The sequence below is a fragment of the Nipponia nippon genome, unplaced genomic scaffold (assembly GCF_047370975.1).
Source record: "Nipponia nippon isolate SJK-2023a ecotype South Korea unplaced genomic scaffold, ASM4737097v1 scaffold_30, whole genome shotgun sequence".
NCBI lineage: Eukaryota > Metazoa > Chordata > Aves > Pelecaniformes > Threskiornithidae > Nipponia > Nipponia nippon.
Window position 1 is genome coordinate 5075505 of NW_028262348.1, and position 19758 is coordinate 5095262.

The window sequence follows — 19758 nt, forward strand, 5'->3', positions numbered from 1 at the left end:
AGATTTGTAAAGTGAGTGGCACTTGCTCTTTCCGCTTTATCAGGTGTTTAAAAAATACAGTAAATCACCCGTGGTTCAGATTTACTAAGTTTTACTGCTAAGAAGGTTAAATTTTATGATAGTTTGTTCTTTTGTGTGCCTTTAATATCACAAAGAACAATTGGTTTGTTTGTAATGGGTAAATTAGTTCTTGCTACAGTCTGTTTGGACCTGTTACTTGGTTTCAGTAAATTAGATATCTTTTTTCAGTTATAAGCCAAATTACTTTGCAGTTGAGATGAAATGAGAGCTTTTCTGGGTTTGTACTGTTGCCCATGCGTTAGTCTGACATATCGCGAGAGGCAGAGATGTTCTCCAGGAACATCTGAATGGCGGTGAGCTATAATTTAAGGCTGTGCACTAGAATCTCCCATCTGTTATTGCTCCCTAGGTTACTCCAGGCATTTCCCACTGCCAGTCCCAGGAGAGCTCAGCACTGGGCGTGCGGGAGTGCTGTCCTTTATGGGGCAAGCAATGCTCTCTGCTCAAATCCGCGCTGCTTTGGGGCAGAAATCCCTGTTTTAGGAGCACTACCAAACAATTTTGGTGTGTTTTTTCTGGGTCAGATCCTACGATGAAGCAGAACAGGTCTTCAAGGGGGGGGGTTCCCGCCTTTCAATTCGGACAACTTTTGTGTTGCTTCATCGGTGGAGGGGCCAAGCGAAACCATGCTTCTCACACAGCAAAGAAAAGGGATGATGGTGAGAAATGAGGATTTCTGGGATGTTCAGAACCTTCCAGACTGCCGAGGGCTCCTCTGATCCTGGGCACAACTCGTTGCTTACTGTGCTTTATTTATATTGCTGCGGTGCCCAGAGGGTCTGTTCCCGCTGGGAACTGGTGGCAGTGGGTGATGCACACCTGGACTTCCTTGGTGGTCACATCCAATTGTTGCTCTTTGGATGTAGTTTGGCATAATTAATAGGTTTAAGGAAGGAAAAGGCACAAATCCTACAAAAATTCATTAGGAATCAAGTCACTATCTCCTACAAAAATTCATTAGGAATCAGGTCACTATCTCCTGTGTGGGATTCATCTCACCTCACTCTAGGTGAGATCACCTTATATCCAATAAAGGAGCTGAAGCCTGATCTCTCGACCCAGAGCTGTCTTTGTCGTTAATAGAGAACTGGGCACCTCCGAGAGCTCTTTGCTTCCTCCCAAAATAGGTTGTCTCCAACCCTAAGCGGGAAGCCTGGGGGATCTGCTCAGATTTGGACTTTCCATTTCTGGCTGTCAAAGGTAGGTGAGATGAGTCATCCCGTCTTCTTCAGATACAAGTGTTTAAAGTGGCCACTTCCAAATGCTGGTCCCATTTTATTTTCATTAATGTGTGGTCTGAAGCTGTCTCTGCGGAGCAGCACGTGAGCATCAGGCTTCCCTTGATCGGGTCCCTGCGCAGTCCACGTGGCCGCGCGCCTCCGTCCTACTCTCAAGCATCACTTCACAGTAAGTTATTTTATCTAAATGTAATTTCCTTCCGCCAGAAAAAGGCATGGAAAGGAGAAATGCAAATAGGTCAAATCAAAATTCAAGCAATTGAGGATTTACAGCAGGCTTCAGATGACAAAAAAAAAGCTTTTTTTATCAAATCCAGATTGTCCTCTTTCCTTTGGTTTACTTCTCGAGCTGTTTTTCTAGCAGGGTGACGTAAGGACATGCACGTAACAGGAGATCTGGACACGCATGCACAGCAGTTTATGTAACTAGGCTTGAGTGGAGAATAAAACGCCCCAAACCAGAATTATTCTCACAAAAAGCTGAAACCAGCCTGATTCCTGTTGCATGAAAATCGAGGGGAAGGCGGTGAGTGGTGAGCACAGGAGAAAAGGCGAGTGGGGCTTTGGGGGGGACCTTGGTAACCACAAGGTGTGAACCTTGGGAGATGTCTTCCAGGGGTGTCTGAGGTCAAATTATTTCTGTTTTGGGACTGGGAAGGTGTTAGATGGCCTCGTCGTCTTGGCAACAGGGAGTGATAGAGAGCACAGAGCCCTTTTTTTTTGCAGTTTAGCAACTTTAAAATTCAAATATCCTCGGGGTTTTCCATAGTTCTGCCTGTGCTGGTTCCCTGTAGTCTCACCCAGCAGTCGAAGTGTCCACCCTTGTTCTGCCTGGTGCAGGCAAAACGATTGCGGCTGCTTGCAGCCACCACAGACGTGCACTTCTTTTCCTGGGCACATCGAACATATTCATCATGGGACTGCACGTGTAAAATGTAATCCATATTGTATTATATGTGCAAAATATAGGTGTGGTTTTTAATAGTTTCAGATGTCCTTCATTAGCCTTTCCTATGAAAGAAGATGCCCCACCTGATCTCCGTAGCCCTGGGCAGAGCGAGAGACTCATGGCAGGGGCTGAAGGCAACATGCAGCCCTCTTGGAGTGGACACCCCAAATCACACCCTGATTTTTTCCTCCATTTTAGTGAATATTGGGTTTATCAGGCTGCCTTTAACGTACCTGTGGCATCTTCTGATGCTGGAGATTCCAGAGGCTCTGTGATGGTGCTTCGTGCCGGCAGGATGAGGTGGGGGTTGTTTTCCTGGCTGGGCTGGTCTTTTTCTGCCCCAAAAGCATCTTTCCCCCCTTTTCCAGTGGGAAAATTATGCTTTTGGGGAAGCTTTGCATTAACATGTATAAAGGTTTCCCTGTATGGCAGGGGGCATGTCTGTATGCCACATGTGGAGCATATTTATCAAACCCAGAGGGATCTTGGCCCTGGAACATGAAAAGTTTTCATGTTTTAGCAGCAAACTTAACCCCAAAGCTGTGAGAATGTTGGCTTTTAAAATCAATGTATTGTAAAAAATGTGATGTGCAAACTGTGCGGTGAAAGTCTCTGTGATAAGCACGTTCCCCATTGGAAATGCGGTACTTTTCCTGGAAGCGAAAATATTTCCTAAGGATGCTTTGCTTTTCATTTAGAAATCCTCATGTTGTAATAGTTGTTCTCTACAAAAATTTTGGCCTTAAATCCACTTATCTCATCAAAAAGGAACCATTTGAGGTATGTTTAAAATGCTGATGACTTCTAATGAGGAGCCCAGGGAAAAGCTGGCCCCAGCTTTTTGCTCCGCAGGAGATTCCTTGCAAACAAAAGCGCTCAGCCTGGAGGCTTTGGGTTGCTTTTAATAGTTGCTTTTGTGCTTGTAAGATGAACCCAATGCAGACCTTGTGGTCAGACAGTGACAAAATAAGGTGAAAATGGAATTAAGGAGATGTTTTGTACTCTTCTGTATTTGTATGTTAAAGGCCTGATCCGGTTCCGCTAGAGCTGATGGGGTCTTGTCTGTTGGCTTCAGTAACATCGGCCAAATTAAGGAAGAAGGACTGAGGTGTTGAAATCTTTCTCTAAAGAGTCAAGTGTTTTATTCTGTGTTACGATAATGGGTTTTATTCTGCATTACGATACCAGGTTACAGCCGCCCGCCTTACGCCATGGGAGTACAGGCTAGCAGGAATACAGAGACCACACTTACTGTGCATAAAAAGGTTGGTAGGTAGCTGACAGATAAAGATAATTAGCTTATCTTGAGTTAATTTTGAGGATCTCAAAGCCCTTTCCAGCAGAAGCAACTAAATACAATGATCCTGCTTGCAGAGGAAATTTGCTACAGAAATATCCCTTGCCAGGTCCACTTGGTGCATTCGGTCCCGGGGCCTGAGTTTCTTACCACGTCCCCTGCTCAGCAAATGTAATCTGTCATTAATATTTGATCGTAATATAGGTGATAATCATCTAATGAAAGTCAAATCCCGGGCTGCCACCTGGCAGCGACCAGGGCTCCCTGGGTTGGGTCATCAGCACGTTGGGCTCGTGGGCAATGAGCACCTGCACCAAGGTGCACGTGTGTGGGAATAGTTTCTACCCGGGCCATGAAATAAGTAGATGAAGAAATAAATTTCTATAGCTACCTACACAGCAGTGTCTATTTATTTCATGGCCCTGCTAGAAACCATTTAAGTGAATGTTTAAAGTTGATGTACAGATCAAGCCTGCTATGTAGTGAATGTTGGATTAAATTTTGAGGAGGGACCAGGCACGCGTGGCTGCTGTAGCGGTGGTGGTGGACAATGCTGCAGCCTGCTTCCAAAAGCAGAAATGTTGATTCAGCCTTTTTCCAGATTTATTTAGAAATCTTCCAGGGGGGCTCTTGCCTGAGAGTTTTGACACTTCCTTCCTTGGCATGTCCATCCATGAGCAGAGGAATCCTAAAATAGAAAGTAATATCTAATACCTGTCCCCTGAAACCCACAGGCATGTCCTGTACTGTTTCTCCTATGTGATACAGAATCATATAGAATCATAGAATCGTTAAGGTTGGAAAAGACCCTTAAGATCATCGAGTCCAACCGTTAACCTATCGCTGCCAAGTCCATCACTATACCATGTCCTCAAGCAACACGTCTATCCGTCCTTTAAATACCTCCAGGGATGGAGACTCAACCACTTCCCTGGGCAGCCTGTGCCAATGCCTGACTGCCCTTTCGGTGAAGAAGTTTTTCCTAATATCCAATCTAAACCTCCCCTGGCGCAGCTTGAGGCCATTTCCTTTCGTCCCATCATTTGTTACTGGGGAGAAGAGACCGACCCCCACCTCGCTACAACCTCCTTTCAGGTAGCTGTAGAGAGCAATAAGGTCTCCCCTCAGCCTCCTCTTCTCCAGGCTAAACAACCCCAGCTCCTTCAGCCACTCCTCACAAGACTTGTGCTCCAGACCCTTCACCAGCTTCATTGCCCTTCTCTGGCCACGCTTCAGCACCTCGATGTCCTTCCTGGGGTGAGGGGCCCAACACTGAACACAGCACTCGAGGTGTGGCCTCACCAGTGCCGAGTACAGGGGCACCATCACCTCCCTGGTCCTGCTGGCCACACTATTCTTGATACAAGCGAGGATGCCATTGGCCCTCTTGGCCACCTCGGCACACTGCTGGCTCATGTTCAGGTGGCTGTCAACCAACACCCCCAGGTCCTTTTCTGCCAGACAGCTCTCCAGCCACTCCTCCCCCAGCCTGTAGCGTTGCGTTGGGTTGTTGTGACCCAAGTGCAGGACCCGGCACTGAGCCTTGTTGAATCTCATGCAGTTGGCCCCGGCCCAACCATCCAGCCTGTCCATACAGTTTCTCTGGAAAGCAAATCAGCTAGAAAGGCATCTCGCCGAGATGTAAAAGCATGAAGAGGTGCTAAATCCACTGGGTCCTTGGTCATTTTGTTCCTGGGTTAGCTGCTGTCAGGGTTAGAAGTTTGCACTGGGGTTTTGCCTGGCTTGCACTGCTGAAGGGCTGTAGATGTTTTGTAATGACTTTTAGTTTTTGAACAGCCATTTGTGGCTGCTGTTTTCCTTTTGTGAAAGCACTTAAAGTCTGTAATCAGCTCTCTTGGTTTCATCTTTTTAAAAATAAAGACTGAATGCTCTACATCAATCAGATGTATTACATAGGGTGTATTTACATAGTGCCCTGCCTGGGTTCCTTCGCTCTAGATGGTTTTACCGGCCGCAGCGGTGAAATAGCGATGTGGGGGTGTCCATGGGGATGTTTAGACATGTTTCATGATGTGGAAATTCTCGCTTATTTTAACCAGCGTGAGCAAAGGGAGGAGCGGCTGGGACGTTTGCTTGCAGAAGCGAGGAAGGAGCCACCCCTCCAGCTGCCCTCGGCCCCCACGGACGGTGGAGGTGGATGTGCGGGTATCTGCATGCACACGACGAGGCACTGCAGCGGTTTGGGCAACCTCTGCAGCCCCACGGGGCTTGCTAGGATGAGCTTGTAGGGCAGCAAGCATCTGATGGGAGTCCTGCTCTGCAACGGGGAGCGTTGCATTGCCTGCTGAGCTGGCCAAGCCCCTTCCTTCGCAGCAAGGAGCCCTCAAAGTTCAGCGAGGTAGCAGAAGCATGCGCCAAGGGCAGGGACTGTTCATTTTCTCTCTGAATTCTGCCCTCTCTGCCCCTTTCCCAGTCATTTCTAGCAGTCGTGGAGGTGGGTTCCTGCCCACACACACGTGTGGCTCAGTTGGAAGAGCACGTACCCTGAGGATGCACAGGTACTGGTGGAAATGGATGCGCTGCCCGGGCGCTTGCGGTGCAGGATCAGTGCCAGAGCAGATCAGCACAAGGCAGGAGAAGCTCTCGTCCTTGGAGCTAATCGGCAGCAATCACTAACAATGTGTGCTTATTACTGTGTCTTAAATACAAAGCGGAGTAATTAGGGAGGAAGTGGCCATCTTGACAGCCTGATGGTGTAATTAGAGACCAGAAATGTGTTCATAGAATTGGAAAGAACGGAGATGAACTCCCAGCTCCATCCGAACGGGTCCACAAATAGAGGCCCTATGTACAGCAGAAATGGATTTATTTTTTTCCTTTTTTACTGACTAGGCGGCACTGGCAGCCAGCACAGCACTTTAGGGAGAAGATGCTATATTGGAATGACTGCCCTTCTCCCTGTCTGTGCTGTTTCCCAGCCAAACCTGGACTGGGGGCTGCTGACGGGGAAGCGATTCCAGGGGTAAACTGCTGGCTTAGACGATCTTTTTGCAGTAAATCCTTGATAGTAACTGCTGTGTAGAGAGCAGTGTTGGCCCAACCCCAGGGAGCCACTGCCCATCCTGCTTTGTGGTCCTGCAGAGCTGCTGTCAAAGCATGTGTCTCTGCAGTCATCACTGCTCTGCTTGCAGTTCCTGGGGGGATCAAAACTGGCTTTACATTTGCTAATCCAGCAGAAAACTAGCCTGGCCATAAGGAGGAATGGTGCAGCGTGGTTCAGTGAGTTGTACTGGCTCATTGCAGTGGTGGATGAACACCAAGGAGCCTCTAAGTGCTTGTTGAGGCTCCCTGATTGCCCCAGTCCTGGCATGAACTCAGGCAGCTTAGGGGTGGTTTTAACCTGTTGTCCATTAGGGTGAAGGCATAGGAGCTTGGTTCTTGAAACCTCCTCCCCGTCCCATGGCAGTCATCTACATCATCACCAGAAAAAAAGAAAAACAGGCTAGGTGATCCCTGAATTTGCAAAGTAAAACACAGGTGTGGTGCTGTCTCCAGGGAAGGAGCTATCGTGTTTGAGAAGGTAAAGATGCCCCAAATAGTGCAAGCCCTGCTGAGCTTCTCTTTGCAGTTCATCTTCCCTGAGTGCCAGCGCAGCCTGGCTGTCACATTGCTGGAGATGGACATCACTTCGTTGACCTTAGGGCAGGATTTTGATGCCAAAAAGGATTTGGATCCATTGGCACACAGCAGGAACAGTTGTGTAACGACTAGGCAAGGGAAGTGCTGTGCTCCTCTGCTCCCAAAAGGAAAATGGCTGTGGGACACAGTCACCGAAGGATTGTGCCTTGTAGCGTCTGTCTGTCTGGCTGTGTCACTGTGGCTCTCAGGCTGCTGTACCAACATGTCCCAGCAGACTGGCGTGGGGGGAGCGTGCCGGGTAGAGCCGCTCGGTGTTATCTGTGGCCTTGGGCAGGGAGAAGGAAGCCAACGGGGACCACTCAAGCTGTTGAGATGGCTGGGTGTCTTCCGTGGGCGTGTCAGCATCCCACCCCGAACCAGCCTGGAGGGAACAGCTCGCTTTGCCCTCTCCACCTTACATTTAATGCTGTCATCCCTCCCCCAGGGGGCGAGTGGCTCTAGGGCTGAACTCTTCTAAACAAAAACAGGAAAAGACCCTGCAGCACGGGGTTGGGAAGGTCCCTCCATCATGAAGAGCGGCATGAACGTGTTCTTGTCCGTGCCTGTTCTCGTTGTTGCTGTGTTCAAGCTGGAAGGCGATGTGGTAGGTTGGGTGTTCAGAGGTATTTCCCATGTAGGCAGCGCTGCGGGGCATTGCGGGTGCACTCCTGCGTTGGATAACTCGGCATCGAAAAACAGGACCTCCAGCTGGAACAGATAGAAAGGAGCAGAGCTGTGAGGACAGACCTGGCCCAAGGAGGTGGAGGTGGAAAGGAGCTAGGAGTAAATACAGGCTGGAAGTAGGATTGTCCCCCCGAGCACAGCCTCCCGGAGCCCCCAGGGACACACAGTCCCCCCTTGCTGTTCTTGCAGTGGGTCATCAGCGGTGACTACAAGAAACACTTCTGCCCTCTTTACTGTGCTGTTATTTTCTGACAGGACCAGGGATTTGGGAAAGCTTTGGAAAAAGTTTTCTCTGAGCTGTAGGATGTGGAGGGGGGGAGGGTGGGTTGGGTCGTTTTGTTCTGTTTTGTTGTTTTGTTTTGCTTTTGGAAGGGAGGGAGCAAAATGCTGCCCTTCTCCACAGACCTCCTCACATTGCTGGACAGTCTCCTGGCTCTTTTTCCTCCCATCCCTCCATCTCCTGCAGTTTTTCTGTCTCATTAAATACAGAACTTCTCCCAGGCAGATTTCAGATTTCCAGTAACTTGATGAAACTTGAGTAACTTGAGTTCACATTGTGCCTGCTCCTCTCTCTTCTTATAGAATCACAGGATGCTTTGGGATGGAAGGGGCCTTCAAAGGTCACCTAATCCATCCCCCCTGCAATTGGCAGGGACATCGACAACCAGATCAGGTTGCTCAGAGCCCCATCCAGCCTGGCCTTGAATGTTTCCAATGATGGGGCACCTACCACCTCTCTGAGCAACCCGTTCCAGTGTTTCACCACCCTCATCGTGAAAAACTTCCTCCTTATATCTAGTCTGAATCTACCCGCTTTTAGTTTAAAACCATTACCCCTTGCCCTGTTGCAGCAGGCCTTGCTAAAAAGGCTATTCTTCTGTAGACCTGCTGTGTCACCCCAGCAGCTTTTGCATCAGCTGACTCTTGTTGACCTGGAGATGTTGCAGCTCCACCATCGTGAGGCCCATGGCTGGACTCACATTGTGGTGTGGGAGAGAGGGACAAAAAGAGACACGAGGACATACGAGAGGCATGTCGGGAGCTGCTGCCATCTCCTGGAGTCTCCTCGTTCAAAGAGCATGGCACATTGACTGGAGCAGCACCTAAGGAGAGGTGATCCCTCTGAATTATGTGGGATCGTGTGGGAGCTGTAGAGATCAAGTGGAAGCCAAAGAATAGATGATGATGATGAGCGCCTAAGGACAGGTGATCCCACCGAGCTGCGTGGGATTGTCTGGGAGCTGTAGAGATTGAGTGGAAGCCAAGGAATAGATGATCATGATGATGATTTTTGTAACACCTTGTAGGCTTTTGGAGCATGAACTTGCTGTTGCTGAAGTGATCCATGGGGATGTGAAGGTGGCAGGTGCCGGGCATGGAGCCTGCATGTGACGATCCATCACCCGTGCATGGCAGAAGGGTTCCCACCGCAGGTGCTCATCAGCGGTGCTGGAGTAACTACTTAGTGCTTTAACTTTGTTTGAATGTCTGATGGAGCCCTGGCCGTGATGGGCCAATTTGTCACTGAGTGGGACTGATTAAATTACCTTTCCATTTGCAGGAAATAGGTTGTTAGGGCTGTTTGCCCATTAAGGATTTCTCTTTTGCCCCCCTCGAGGAGAATAGTGCTTTGTTGCCTCTCTGCTCTGGCGTGTTTGGGGAGTCTTGCTGCCCAGCAAGTGGAAGGAAGGAGGAAAAAAGAGAAGGGAAAGGTGTCCCCTTAGGCAACTGTGACCAGTGCCACGGTGCCAGCCCGCTCTTGGTGCGAGCACTGGCATGCCCGTGCGCTGTGCCATGCCGTAGCATCCTCTGACACGCGGCGTTTTAGCCTCTCAACAGTATTTTGCAGAAGTGGGGAAAATAGGGGCTTCCTCTTCGTGCTCCTGCTGTCTTGGGCATCTTGTGCTGAGCCGGTGTCAGACCGCTGGCAGCTTAGCAGCAAGCTGGATCTAATACTGTGCAGCCCACTAATTAGTATCTGTGGCTTTGCTGTTCATTGTGAATTAAGAAGGCTTGCTGATAAACTGCAGCTTTTAATTAACGAACATGTAGTCAAGTAAAACATACATTTTGTTGTGCAGGCATTCATCCCGCCTTACCCAGGGGAAGATTACCGGTAATTACTAAAGCCTTGTTAGCAGTTGTTAGTTTGTAAAGGTGTGCATCCAGTTAACTTGCGTTTGGATCTGTCGCCACGTGTATCTGAGCCCTCCAGCCTGCGGTGAAGGGTTTGCTGCGCCCTCGATGCGCTTGCTTGCCTTGGTGCAGGTTTGCTACATACCTCGCTGAAAGTCTCTCACTTTCAGGTGAAATTCTGTGTTTTACTGAAGCTTCACCCTTGCTCTCTGTTGGAAGAATCGTCACTACAATGTAAAAATCTTCCCTACAAAGGGACTAACTGAAGCTTTGTCTTTCCCTCCTGTTCAAACCCTTCACGAGCCTGTCCCGGCTCCCCTGGGATGGCCGGTGCTCAGGAGGAGGTTAGTGGAGGTGCGTGCTCCGGGGCTTTGCCTGCGTGTGAGTACTGACGAAGCAGGATTTAAATCCAAACGTAGAAGTGGGAAGGAGGTGTAAGTCGGACACCTTTTTGGGGCTGCTTGTGACCTGCTTTCACCCTCCCCGTGCTTAGGGTTCTCAGTTACATGCTGGGCAGCAGAGCAAAGGGGCTGGGAGACTTCCAGGTCCTGCAGCATCCCTCCTTTTCCACTGGCCTGTCCTGACCTTTGGGGAATTGGAGGAAGGTGGGTAACTTACACCCGCCCTGATCCTCTTACACGCAAGTAAGCTGAGCACAGGCGGCTCAGAGAGATTTAAATGCACATAAGGGCATGCCTTAATGGGAGGGTGTCACATCCAGCTCAGCCTGGATGGCTGTTGAAGGCTTTCTCCAAAACCTTGGGTGAGCTGAGCTTAGGAGCCTGCAGGGACGTCCCTGTGCGTAACCCCAGGTCTAAAGGGCGAGGAGTGAATTAGCTGGGCAGTGTGGGAGAAGGGAGGCTGCGGCGTGCCCTCTCCTGAGCTGCTCCGGGCAGCATCGCAGCAGCAGAGATTTTGGGACGGGCTGCCCAGCCCCTGACGCACCCGCGGGAGCTGAGCCCCTGTGTCCCAGCAGACCTTCACTGCTGTGCACTGGCGCTAGCCGTCTGAAACCCCCAGCACTGATGAATTTTGCTGTCTTATGTGTGATCCTGTGGTGGCTGCAGGTTTGACGAGGACAGTGCTATCGTGGCCCTGCAGTCTCTTCCCTGTCTCCGTTTGTGTCACTGCCCCCCTCCCCGGGAACAAGGCCCCTTGTCATCTCGTTCTTGTTACCGAGGGTTAGTGAGGAAGGAGAGAGCTGACAGGAATGTAGGAGTGTCCTTTGTACATCTCCCACTGGTTTCCACGGGGACGAGGAAGACCCTGGGGCATGTTGTGTGTTCCCTGCTGATGGGAGACTTCCAGAAAAAAAAGACACTATTGGTAAAAAAAATTTAAAAATCACGGGCCAGGTTCATCCGTGGTGAACCCTATGGGAGCGGTCCCGGTTACACCAAGGATGATGTTACCCTGCCAAGGATGGGAGCTCCTGTTAGCTGATGTGCTGCTCAAATGCCGCCCCATTCCTGAGTCCCAGCTGTGCCACCGGCAGTGCTGCCTTCTTTGGCTGATGGATGTCAGGAATAGAGGCCAGCCCATATGTGAGCTCCCCTCCTTGCACTGCTGAAATCGTAGATAGACCTGAGCCTGGAAAATGTTTAAGCATCATTAAAAATGCATGTTTGGTGACGCACTTAGGAAGACATCCAAGACCTTCTGTGGTTTTCAATAGCTGCGTGCCAGGGTGCTGTTACCGTTGTCTGTGGAAGAAGAGGGCATCGCCCCACGTCCTCTATGGTGATCTCTTATGCGAGTTTCTGCTCTGAAGAAAACTCATTTCCCCCAAAATATTGTGACGTTTCGATTTGATGCCACTTCTGCATTTCTCCTGGCTTGTTTCAGGCTAAGCGAGCTGCTCATGCCCAGCCCTGTGCCACTCTGTGCCTGCTCCTGCCTGCAGCGCTTGCGGAGATGCAGGGATTTCTTGTTCCCTTGCTTGTGGTGCCACCAAACTGTAGTGGCTCCTCCGTTTCAGTGCAGGGGAGTGGCGCAAATTCATAGTTATCACTGGATACTAAAGGATTTAGTGAGTAAATGGACAGACACAATTAAATAACAAAGTCTGTACATTTTTTCATGTGCTTTGTTCATCTGTTAGACAAGAGCAAATGACTTTTAATTATTTATGACATCACACGTGTCTGTGGGGCTAAATATTCGCCGGTCTACTTGGAGATAGTCCCAAAGCCATAGGTAGTGTGAGTCCTCCCTGCAGAGTTGTCTTGGATTGCGTGCTGGCTGTGAATTCGGAGTGTACATATAAATGAGAGGAGGGATGGTTTAGTAAAGTGCAAATTTGTAGTGTTCATCTGGATGTGGATCTTTTTGGCCCTGGAGACTCAGAATGGGTCACGGAGGTTTTTTGGTTCTATATTACTGATATGACTATATCCAAATATGATAAATGCTTTTGCAGGCAGTTTTATGTGGGGTTTGGTGGAGTGAATAGCCAAATATCCAGCCTTTCTGTGCAAAATTTCAGACCGATGCTGGGAGGAGATGGGGCCTCCCGCAAGCTCACCATCCCAACCATTTCCCAGAAGAGCAAAGCCCCTCGTCACCCAGGGTTTGGCTGCCTGGAGGCTTCCGTATCCCCAGGTTCTTCCTGGTGGACTGTGGACCCCATGGAAAAATAGAATATGAAAGAATAGAGAGTATGCAATGGAGCTGGCAGCCCTGGGGTGCATCTTCTCCACCTAAGGAGGTTTCTGGGGCTGAACCTGATACCTGCTGCAGGAATTTGACTTGGGATATTTTTAAATACAAGCACTATCAGGGCAGCCTGAATGACGGATTTATTGATCTTCGTTCCATCTGCTAAGTAATTTAATGACCCAAGAATACCCCAAAGGAAAGATCTCAATGTTACCATCAAACTCCCATGGTGGAGGTTGTGTTGAAAGGGGAACTGGGTACTCGCGGGTACAGCGTGGGCTGGGGACTCGCTCTGCAGCATTGCCATCGTTCCTTCGTTCTTGAAATCTGCAGAAGAGGAGCAGCTGGACTTTGGGACTTGTTGGGTGGCACACATGGGCTGATTTGGGGTTGACTTCCTTAGCAAGCCTGGAGCCTTTCTCTGGGCAGTGTCCTACGATGTCTGCTTTAATTTAGTTTAATGCAGAGCGGTACCCAGGGAGCCGACAGAGCGATCCTAGTGCGCAGCACGCCGTTTTGATCTTCTAACAAGTTGGAAGGTCTCCTCTGTGCTCAGCAAACTCCTTAAGTGATTTGTGAATGAAATTCTGGCACAAAAACCTGTGGTTGTTAAAGATGCAAAGAGGGAACAGGTTCCCTCTGCAGACGAGACGTCCTCAGACTAGATATAAGGAAGAAATTTTTTATGATGAGGGTGCTGAAACACTGGAACAGGTTGCCCAGAGAGGTGGTAGATGCCCCATCCCTGGAAACATCCAAGGTCAGGTTGGACGGGGCTCTGAGCAACCTGATCTGGTTGTCGATGTCCCTGCTCATTGCAGGGGTCTTGGACTAGATGGCCTTGAAAGGTCCCTTCCAACCCAAACAATTCTATGATTCTATGATTATAAAAGGGGATGTCTTCTGCAGTTTGAATCCCTGGGGAAGGGGAGGCAGGAACGTTACGGGAGTCTGGGTGGCAGAAATCCTTTTGCTATGGCAGAATAGCTGCTCTGAGAAACAGGCAGGTTGTTGCCTTTGCGTGCACTGGTTGCACCCAACCCCAAAGTGTTCCTCAGGCTTCTCCCAGGAGGACCAAGCGGCTTCAGAGCTGTCAGGGCTGCGCTGGGAAATGGAGGTCCTGATGGACAGGCCCAGTCCATCGAGATCGTCTGTAGCAGTGCAGCGTGTGTCTGCATGGGCTCTTGGCAATGACCTTCTCCATCACGGTTCCTGGTACTGGTCCTCGCCCAGCATGGGGTAGCCATAAAACAGGTTTTTTTTCCTTCCCTGGTGTTAGTTGCTCCACAAAGGTTTGTTCCTGTTCAATATCTTCATTGATGATCTGGATGAGGGGATCGAGTGCACCCTCAGTAAGTTTGCAGATGACACCAAGTTGGGTGGAAGTGTCTATCTGCTGGAGGGTAGGAAGGCCCTACAGAGGGACCTGGCCAGGCTGGATGGTTGGGCCAGGGCCAACTGCATGAGATTCAACAAGGCTCAGTGCCGGGTCCTGCACTTGGGTCACAACAACCCCATGCAACGCTACAGGCTGGGGGAGGAGTGGCTGGAGAGCTGTCTGGCAGAAAAGGACCTGGGGGTGTTGGCTGACAGCCACCTGAACATGAGCCAGCAGTGTGCCGAGGTGGCCAAGAGGGCCAATGGCATCCTCGCTTGTATCAAGAATAGTGTGGCTAGCAGAACCAGGGAGGTGATAGTGCCCCTGCACTCGGTGTTGGTGAGGCTGCACCTTGAGTGCTGTGTTCAGTGTTGGGCCCCTCACTCCAAGAAGGACATGGAGGTGCTGGAGCGTGGCCAGAGAAGGGCAATGAAGCTGGTGAAGGGTCTGGAGCACAAGTCTTGTGAGGAGCAGCTGAGGGAGCTGGGGTTGTTTAGCCTGGAGAAGAGGAGGCTGAGGGGAGACCTTATCGCTCTCTACAGCTACCTGAAAGGAGGTTGTAGTGAGGTGGGGGTCGGTCTCTTCTCCCTAGTAACAAATGATGGGACGAAAGGAAATGGCCTCAAGCTGCGCCAGGGGAGGTTTAGGTTAGATACTAGGAAAAACTTCTTCACCGAGAGGGTGGTCAAGCATTGGCACAGGCTGCCCAGGGAAGTGGTTGAGTCTCCATCCCTGGAGGTATTTAAAGAATGGATAGATACGGTGCTTGAAGACATGGTATAGATGGACTTGGCAGTGATAGGTTAACGGTTGGACTCAATGATCTTAAGGGTCTTTTCCAACCTTGACGATTCTATGATTCTATGATTCTATGATCCACTGAAATGTGGCACCCCTTGGAGGCGTGCTGGGCTCCCACTGATCTCTCCAGTCTCTCTGGCTGGAGGTGCTGGGGCCCCCCGGACCCTTACCGGACTCGCAAAGGAAACAAGGAGCCAGAAAGTGATGCTGCAGGCACCTGGGTTGTACACTTGCCTCCCACCGTGGTGCCGGTGGGGCTAGTCCGAGCCTTTCCTGCAAGGATCCCCTCGCAGGGAAGCAGCCTGCCTGGTTTCACAGGTATGAATAAAAGCAAAGTTGCTGTCCCTGGGGCCCGTGATTAACTGTGCTTGCAAACCGGGAGGCAGGTGTTAACACATGCTGGCAGCGGAGCGGAGCTTTGCACCCCAAGCTGTTACTGGGAGGTCGGTACTTTGCGTGTCGTTGCTGTTCTGAGCTGTATAACGAAAAAGTTTCTATTTTTATCAGGCCTTTTTTTTTTTTTTATTTTCCTTTCTGGTGATGAAATGTGCAGCATGAGCCACCAATTATCTGATAATGAGCGGTTGTTTCCACTCATATATAATCACACCTTCACCACCATTTTTTTTCATTGCTATTCAGAACTGTCTGCAGGGGACAGGAGGGGACATTTGGCCATGTCCAGCGGGGCTAACTTGGCCTCTCCAGTGTTTTAACAAAAGCATCAGCTGGACTAATTTTTATCTCTTGTGTTCCCTGCCAGCTTTGCTCTTCGGGCCCTGTGACTCTGGTGCAGCAGGTTTGAGGTCTGGCTCCATAGTTCCGGTGGTTGCCAGACTTTTTATTCCAATGGAAATGGAGAGCAGAATATTGTAGTCAAAGGACAGAGAAGAAAAACCAAAAAACAACTTACCACCTCCTCCAAAAGCCAGCAAACCGAAATCTCCCTGCAAAGTCCTGCTGGCTTATCTTGAGAAGAGTTTTGAAAGCTTTTGAAGAAATTCACTTGAAACACTTGTGGAGACAGCACTGATGCCTGCCCATGTTTCATCCCACACATATATATATACACACATATCTATCTATCTATCTATCTATCTATCTATCTATCTATCTCCCTTGAAGCGATGCTTGCAGATGGCCGCTTTTCCTGTCCCCAGACGTCTCCAGTGCCGGAGTCCCCTGGTCCCTGCCCGTGGGCTTAGGCAGTTGTCCCACATATCCAGAGTCATTGCAACCATTTAAGCTCATGGCTTGTTCTCTTATCTGTTGTGGACATGGAGAAGAGATCAGTCCCTTCTATACTTAAAAAAGGTTGTTATTTGTAGACTGTTAGCATGTCTTCGGTCAGTTTTCTCCCACTTCTGCCTAACGCTGTCCTTTCATTCAGTCTCTCCCTGCAGGATGTGTTTTCCAGCCCCAGTGTCATCCTCATGGGTGTCTTTCTATGGTGCACATCTGTCTGAGGAGTGCAGTATCCCAAACTAGGCATAGGCTGTTGGGGACTTAGTGGAAATTACATCGTGTGTCTCAGATATGACTGTTCTGTTCCTATAACCCTGAATTTATTTGCTTTTTTTAGCTCGCTTTTAAAAGATCCATTGTAATTTATATTGGATTTATAATAAGCCATGATCATTGGCTCTTTTTCTGCTAACCAGGTGGTTGCCCAGTATCTGTTGGATTGGTTCTCTACTGATGTAGCGTGGTATCTTGCATTTATCATGTCCTGTCTTTTAGTCTCTTTTTCTCCACTGTGTCCGTCTTATTTTGAGTTTAGACCCTGCCTTTCGGTGTATTTTAAACCCATCTGTACATCTTTGTAGCCTAACTTATCAGCTCATTGGAGTTGTTCAGGCGATTGGGTAATTGGAAAACCCCGTATGTGCCGGAAAGAGAGAATGACTGCAATCCGGATAAAGTGCAGCATTTGCTGCTGAGGCTTATTGACTGGTAACATCATCATTTTCTAATTGCAGCAATAAAATGTTCAATAGCTGGACTGGGAATGCTGCAGTAATCGTAATAAACATACTTAGTGCTTTCCCAGTGCTTTTCTTTCAAGAAACAAGAAGTCCTTTGCGTGCATTAATGGGCTGGTATGTCCACTCTCCATTCAGGCTTGTATTTTAATACGTATTTCACAGGAAAGGAAGCAGGTAACATAAGGTGGGTCAAAATTCATCCCTGGTGTAGCTTCACTGTTTTCAGGACCCTTATGGCAAAGATAGCTTGTGCCAAAAGAAATCTATGAGTTTAGATCTCCTATATGGTCCTGTGCCATAATGGGACAAATATTGTTTGCTTGCCAATTGAATCCTGAAAATTAAACTTAGTGTGGGTTTTTCTTGGAAATGTGGTGCTCTGGTATTCCTGCAGCATGTAAGAAAAGTTTTCGGTAGGGTCTGCTTGCACCGAAGCAAACGTTTGTTTCATGGAGGCTGGTGGGTGCTGGTGCTGTGCTGAGGCTGTGGTCCCAAGGCAGCTCCAGCTGTAAAGTGGATTTTGCTTCAGGCTGGTGGCCCAGGTGGCTTATCGAGTGATCGACAGGATGGAACTGACTGCTCACCTCGTTTGGAAATGGGTCTTCATCAGCGCAGAAGGATCAGTCACAAGGAGAATGGCGAAGGGCTGGTGCCAGAGCAGATCAAGACCTATTGATCGTTTCGGTTAGCCTCCTTGATTGCATCAACTTTCTGATGTCTCGGAAGAAATTCCTTGTGCAGCCTCCTCTTGGGAGCATCATTCCTTGCAAGGAGGCATTTTCATTGCATCAGACTTGGTACCTTTGTTTTGCGCTCCCGGCTCCCTTGGACACGTTCCCTACTGTAATGGTGTGTATTTGCCTGGTTGCTTTCCTTGTAAGCTGTAATTTGTCCTGAATACAAGGCAGAGAGATTAACCCCAGCTGGTTTTTATCCTTTTGGTCTCTTGTTCATAGTCTTTTCAGTCCTTATGTCACTGTGGTGTTTGTATACCAAAAAAGCAAGCGCTGTAGAGCCACGTTAAAGCATCATTTCTCCCCTTAGGTTTGGCTCCAACCAGCTGCACCAAAGTATTAAGGAAATCACAGTTACAGAAATCAAGAGCTAGTAGTAATATTTTTTTAAATCAAAACGGAAGAGTTGCTTACCTTCTTTATTTCAACATGGCCTGGTAGAAGAAGGATGCTGTGTTGTCCAGGCTATCCTCCGAAGATTTTTAAGCCCATCTTAATCCTACTTATTTTACCTATTAATTTTTAACCAGATACATATGTTGAATTTCCCTTGTTATTGCAACTTAGCATTACATCCGATTTGTTAACCAAAAGCAATTATTACAAGTGACAAAGTTGCACTTAGCTTGGAGTCGTGGAGTAACTTAGGTCTGGAGGTCTCTGATCCAACCCCCTGCGCAACCTTGGGCCAACGTAGATCACGTCACTCAAGTCTTAAGACTTAAATTTCTGCAAAACTTACGCATTTCACTTCTCTCCACAGTACTTACGGATTTCAGGCGAATCTGATAGGATATTTTGTGAGGAGCAGTGGTCTTTGAGCTCTGGATTTGTTCTGTGGAGTCCCATTGCTGGGTTGGGGTCCTCCCTCTTTGGCTGGCGCCCACCACCTGCTTCCACCAAATGTGACTTCAGGAAATGTCACAGCTTGTCACGAGCAACCAATGTTGGCTATTTTTAGGCCTCCATTTGCTTGAACAGCTTTCCATTTGCATTAGCAGGGAGAAGAAATAGCCTTGCCAGGTTGGTGATAATTGCTAAGTGATCACCCAAATTTGGAATGATTTATGAATGATTATTTGCTGTACTATTTTGATGATTAATTTCCAGCGTAATTCTTTATAACCACAAAAGTACCGCCTGTGCCTGCATCTGCAGATGGCTGTGAAAATCCATCTATCTTTTGGCAGCCCGGCTAGACTATTAAATATAGATACCCGTTTCCATTTAATATTCATAGCTATTAAAAGTGATGAAAGCAGATGCGTCTTCTAGAGCCAACGTGGAAATTGCTCCAGTTGAGAAATGACGGGTGATCAACGTTTCCAAGAGATCCGGATAATCCCAGATGAGAAGGGCTGGTGTTTCTGAATCAAACCCGTGGTGTCAGCAGGGAGACTGGTTGATGATGGGATAAATAGGGAATCTCCTAAGGAGGTGGGATTGTTTTCCGTGGTATTGACTTGTGGAAACACCTGTGAGGAGCAAGGGCTCGGAGTTTTGTCTTGGATTGCCTCAGCAGAGGTTGATTTTGATGCTGGCCTGTCCTCATGGACCTCCTTCACTCTGCCTGGGGAGGAAAAAAAGGCTTTTACCAAAAAAGCGTGATATTTTTCATATGTTTAGATACACAACTTCCCGCTCTACTTGGCGCTTGTCAGGCCACACCTGGAATACTGTGTACAGTTCTGGTCCCTGTTATACAAAAAAAGATGTGAACAGGCTGGAGGGGGTCCAGAGAAGGGCCACCAAGATGATCAAGGGTCTGGGAAGCCTGCCATATGAGGGCAGGCTGAGGGAGCTGGGCTTGTTCAGCCTTGAGAAGAGGAGGCTTAGAGGTGATCTCATCACCATGTACCAGTACTTAAAGGTGAGCTACAAAGAAGATGGAGACTCCCTTTTTACAGGGAGTCACATGGTGAGGACAAGGGGTAACGGGTACAAATTAATCCCAGGGAGATTCTCATTAGACACAAGAAGTAAATTTTTCACAATGAGAACAGTCAATCATTGGAATAATCTCCCCAGGGAAGTGGCTGACTCCGCTATGCTGAACACGTTTAAGACTCATCTGGACATGGTGCTGGGCCATCTCGCCTAGACTGTGCAAATTCTTGCATACAAAGGTTGGACCAGGTGATCCTTGAGGTCCCTTCCAACCTGGTATTCTATGATTCT

General features: G+C 48.7%; 1 protein-coding gene across 7 annotated transcripts in view; it reads left to right on the top strand.

Moving 5' to 3' along the window:
• The window catches only part of OSBP2 (oxysterol binding protein 2), a 132684-nt gene that overhangs the window by 65190 nt on the left and 47736 nt on the right, over nt 1-19758 (top strand). The gene's annotated exons all lie outside the window — the stretch shown is intronic.